This window comes from Pseudophryne corroboree, unplaced genomic scaffold, assembly GCF_028390025.1.
Source record: "Pseudophryne corroboree isolate aPseCor3 unplaced genomic scaffold, aPseCor3.hap2 scaffold_1463, whole genome shotgun sequence".
NCBI lineage: Eukaryota > Metazoa > Chordata > Amphibia > Anura > Myobatrachidae > Pseudophryne > Pseudophryne corroboree.
The window spans coordinates 68,713-74,043 of NW_026968092.1; the positions used below are offsets into that span (position 1 = coordinate 68,713).

Consider the following 5,331-nt stretch of genomic DNA (forward strand, 5'->3'; position numbering starts at 1 on the left):
ACTACAAACTGAGCTCCCTGTTCATGGAAGCGAGGTTATAGAGCAGGGGGCGCTGAGCATCTTGGGAACAGTCAAAAGCTTTGAGCCTGTTGGTGCCTCAGATCAAGATCCTACTCTACACCCCAATGTGAATCCTTGTGGAGTCCAGTGTACCCCACAGAAGAAATTAATGTGTCACACCCATTGGCAGCAACATTAGAATAGCTGCTGATGGGCACAATTGAGAAAGGAAGGGGGGAAAACATTTGAATCCAGCACATATATGTAATTTGAATATGTAATTTGTACCTTCCTACTTTAAAATGTAATGGATGAACCTCACCCTGTGAGAACTATCTTCATGATCAAGAGATCTCATACGCAAGAAAAGCATGTGTTGGGATAGGGCTGTGGAGGGCGGCTGCTCGAGCACACCCCCGTCAAGTTAAGGAGATTCAACTGAGGAAGCACAAGGGAACTCTTGTCTGGGGACAACAACTGCAGGGAGACCACATCTTTTCAGATGAAAATGAGAGGGCGGAAGGCTGCCTAATACTGAAGCACCCTCAAACATCAAACCATATGCAACAACTAGTACAAGCATTCCTGGGGAAAGGTCTGCAGCAGACGGATTTGCATACGGTGATGTCATCCAAGCAGTGGGCCAAAGTTGGCTGGAACCCTCATCTGCATATGAAAAGAGAAAAGGGGCGCTTGGATGACCCCTAGTTCGCATTGAACACCCCCCACCCTCCTTTGGTGTGGGGCTCATGTTGGCCATGCCCCAGCCCCTGAAGTATTCAAGCTGATTTCTTGCTGCAGCTGGGCACTGTAACAGCTCCAGAGCTGCTCTGTAAGGCAAATAAAAGGGTGTGGGCCCTGCAACACCACCTGTAGTTCGCATTGTGCGTTGGAAGGCACAAAGTAAGCAGACGGGAGAAGTCAGGATAGTGCGCAAGGGCATAGAAGGGAGGGGCTCAAGAAAAGAGAAGTGGAAACAGACAGCAAACTAGGCTGGAGAGAGACCTGAGACAATGAGATCTAAATTATACCAGAGCCAACCAGGGGAAAGCACAAATGCAGTCCCCCCCCCTACCACAAATTATGCAGTCGAGATTCCCACATTTGGGGAAATCACAGAGGTCAGCATACCCAGAATGCAATGAATGAACCTCACCCTGGGAAAACAATCTTCATGACCATGGTATCACCTAAGCAAAATAAGTATGATTTGAGATAGGGCTGGGGAGGGCCGCTGCTCAGGCACACCTCCGTCAAGTAAAGGAGATTCAACTGAGGCAGCACAAGGGAACTCTCATCTGGGGACAACAACTGCAGGGAGAACACATTTTCAGACGAATGTGTGAGGGCAGAAGGCTGCCTAATACTGAAGCACCCCCCAAACAACAAACCAAATGCAACAACTAGTGCAAGCATTCCTGGGGGAAGGCCTGCAGCAGATGGATTCGCATATGGTGATGTCATCCAAGCAATGGGTATAGTTGGCTGCAACCCTCGTCTGCATATGAAAAGAGAAAATGGTCACGCAGGGCATGGCGGCCTTTGTGGGGTTGCGCTTGGATGACCCCTAGATCGCTTTATACACCCCCATCAGTGTGGGGCTCATGTTGGCCATGCCCCAGCCCCTGAAGCATTCAAGCTGATTTCTTGCAGCAGCTGGACCCAGTAACAGCTCCAGAGTTGCTCTACAAGACAAGCAAAAGGGTGTGAGCCATGCAGCACCACCTGTAGTTTGCATACACACATATATAGGACATCATCTCTTATATGCCCCAGGGGCAATAAAATAGTATCCTTATCTAGGGTATCCGTCCATGCCGCTACAGCACTACACATACACACCCAGGCCGACGCAATTGCCGGTCTGAGTAAGGTACCTGAATGTGTATAAATGGACTTCAGGGTAATCTCCTGTTTGCGGTCAGCAGACTCTTTGAGGGTAGCCGTATCCTGGGACGGGAGGGCTAACTTCTTGGATAAGCGTGTTAATGCTTTGTCCACCCAAGGGGAGGATTCCCATCGTAACCTATCCGTTGATGGGAAAGGATACGCCATAAGAATCCTTTTGGAAATCTGCAGGAGATTCCCAAGCTTTTTCACATAACTCGTTCAGCTCGTGTGAGGGGAAAAGGTTACCTCAGGCTTCTTTCCCTTGTACATATGTACCCTCTTGTCAGGGATAGGTGGCTCCTCTGTGATGTGCAAAACATCTTTTATTGCCATAATCATATATCAAATGTATTTTGCCAATTTTGGCTGTAACTTTGCATCATCGTAATCGACACTGGAGTCAGAATCCGTGCCGGTATCTGTGTCAACAATCTGGATAGTGGGCACTTATGAGACCCTGACAGTCCCTGCGACATAGGATCAGGCATGGGTTGAGACCCTGACTGTCCCAAATCTTCAGCCTTGTCTAATCTTTTGTGCAATGAGTTTACACTAGCAATTAAAACATTCCACATATCCATCCAATCAGGTGTCGGCGGAGACACCACATTCATTTGCTCCCGCTCCTCTCTAATATAGCCTTCTTCCTCAGACATGTCGACACACGCGTACCGACACACCACACACACAGGGAATGCTTTTACTGAAGACATTTCCCCCACAAGGCCCTTTGGCAGAGCTGGCCCTAACCAATATGATGCCCTAGGCAAGATTTTGCCTGGTGCCCCCTAGCACCACCGCTGGTTCCGCCTCTGACCTTGCACCTCTTTCCCAGCACCATCAAACCTCACCCATAACAGTACTTATTTTGGTGTTTGTACCCCCTATATTTTAAACAGGAACAGTTCGCACATTTGGCGCACAGTCCAAAAAGGGGTGTGTTTTTGCTTGCAATGGGCATGTCCACACAATAGTACCCCCAATTAAAATTCCGCCACACAGTACTGCAATTTTATTCACATTTGATCACGTGATAGTGTCCATAATTCACATTACATCCCACAGTAGTATCACTTTACCTTATAAACGTTACTTCGTACAGTAGTGCTCCTTATTCACATTACATCACACTGAATTGCTCCTTATTTACATTACACCACACCCTATTGCTCTTTATTCACATTAGACAACACAGTAAATGCCCTTTCTATACGCAACGCTACATATTAGAGCACCTTATACACATAATGCCACACATTAGTAATGCATTTATACACATAATTCCACACAGTAATGCCCCTTACACATATGAGACACATCATTAATGTCCTTATAAACATAATGCGTCTTACACATTATGACAACCTTTATTAATGCCCTTTTACACATAATGGCCCTCATTCCGAGTTGTTAGCTCGCAAGCTGCTTTTAGCAGCATTGCACACGCTAAGCCGCCGACTACTGGGAGTGAATCTTAGCTTATCAAAATTGCGAACGAAAGATTAGCAGAATTGCGAATAGACACTTCTTAGCAGTTTCTGAGTAGCTCCAGACTTACTCGACAACTGTGATCAGTTCAGTCAGTTTCGTTCCTGGTTTGACGTCCCAAACACACCCAGCGTTCGCCCAGACACTCCCCCGTTTCTTCAGACACTCCCACGTTTTACCCAGAAACGGCAGCGTTTTTTCACACACACCCATAAAACGGCCAGTATCCGCCCAGAAACACCCACTTCCTGTCAATCACACTACGATCAGCAGAACAAAGAAAAAACCTCGTAATGCCGTGAGTAAAATACCTAACTGCATAGCAAATTTACTTTGCGCAGTCGCAGAGCGAACATTGCGCATGCGCAATTAGCGGAAAATCGCTGCGATGCGAAGAAAATTACAGAGCGAACAACTCGGAATGACCACCCTTGCGCATGCGCAATTAGCGGAAAATCGCTGCGATGCGAAGAAAATTACCGAGCGAACAACTCGGAATGACCACCAATGTCCCTACACATATGCCGCACATTATTAATGCCCTTATACACATAATGACACACATAGTGCCCCTTACACATATGTTGCACATTATTAATGCATTTTTACATGACACACATAATGCTCCTTACTCATATTCCGAACACTACTGCACAATCAACCCACTCACATGCACACAGCACTCACACTGCCACTAACACTGTGACCTCTGCCTCTGCTTGGATACAGATGTGTCCTCATAAATCTTGCCTCAATGCTAACGTTGGGGCACCTTTTTTTTATTAAAATGCATCTTATTTGCATTGCTATGTTGTTAGGATGCACACGCAGCTTCTGCTGATTAAAATGATATGCAGCACGCCTATATACTGTGTGAGACTGTGGCTGTATCTGCATATGAAATGCTACACACAGAATATAGGCATGCCGCATATCATTTTAATCAGCAGAAGTTGCTGATGCCCCTAGGCATATCAAATGCCCTAGGCAATTGCCTAGTTTGCCTATGCCTATGGCCGGCTCTGCCCTTTGGAGAGACAGAGAGAGAGTATGCCAGCACATACCCCAGCGCTATATAACCCAGGAATAGCACAGTAACTTAATGTTTGCACAGTAGCGCTGCTGTATGTAATTTGCGCCAAATTATGTGCCCCCCCCTCTCTTTTCAACCCTCTTGTCTACCGTGGTATAAGCAGGGGAGAGTCCGGGGAGCTTCCTCTCAGCTGTGCTGTGGAGAAAAAATGGCACTGGTGAGTGCTGAGGGAGAAGCCCCGCCCCCTCGGCGGCGGGCTTCTGTCCCGCTTAAACTGTACAATTGGCGGGGGCTCATACATATATACAGTGCCCAGCTGTATATATGTTATATTTCTGCCAAAAAGAGGTTTATATTGCAGCCCAGGGCGCCCCCCCTGCGCCCTGCACCCTTACAGTGACCGGAGTATGTGAGGTGTATGGGAGCAATGGCGCACAGCTGCAGTGCTGTGCGTTACCTCAATGAAGATCATGAAGTCCTCTGCCGCCTCTGAAGTCTTCTTTTCTTCTCATACTCACCCGGCTTCTATCTTCCGGCTCTGCGAGGGGGACGGCGGCGCGGCTCTGGGACGGACGGCGAGGGTGAGATCCTGCGTACCAATCCCTTTGGAGCTAATCCCTTTGGAGCTAATGGTGTCCAGTAGCTTAAGAAGCAGGACCTTGCAACTCGGAGAGTAGGGCTGCTTCTCTCCCCTCAGTCCCTCGATGCAGGGAGTCTGTTGCCAGCAGTGCTCCCTGAAAATTAAAAACCTAACAAAATACTTTGTCAGAAAGCTCAGGAGAGCTCCTGAAAAGCACCCAGTCTCCACTGGGCACAGTATCAAACTGAGGTATGGAGGAGGGGCATAGAGGGAGGAGCCAGTGCACACCCAGAACTAAAGTCTTTCTTAAAGTGCCCATGTCTCCTGCGGAGCCGTCTAT

General features: G+C 47.8%; 1 non-coding gene across 1 annotated transcript; it reads right to left on the reverse strand.

The window, feature by feature from the left end:
* Window positions 1–1,041: 1,041 nt before the first annotated feature.
* Window positions 1,042–1,207, reverse strand: LOC134997755 (U1 spliceosomal RNA). Its single transcript, XR_010200143.1, has one exon. It is a non-coding gene; the product is annotated as a U1 spliceosomal RNA (small nuclear RNA).
* Between the last annotated feature and the right edge of the window lie 4,124 nt (window positions 1,208–5,331).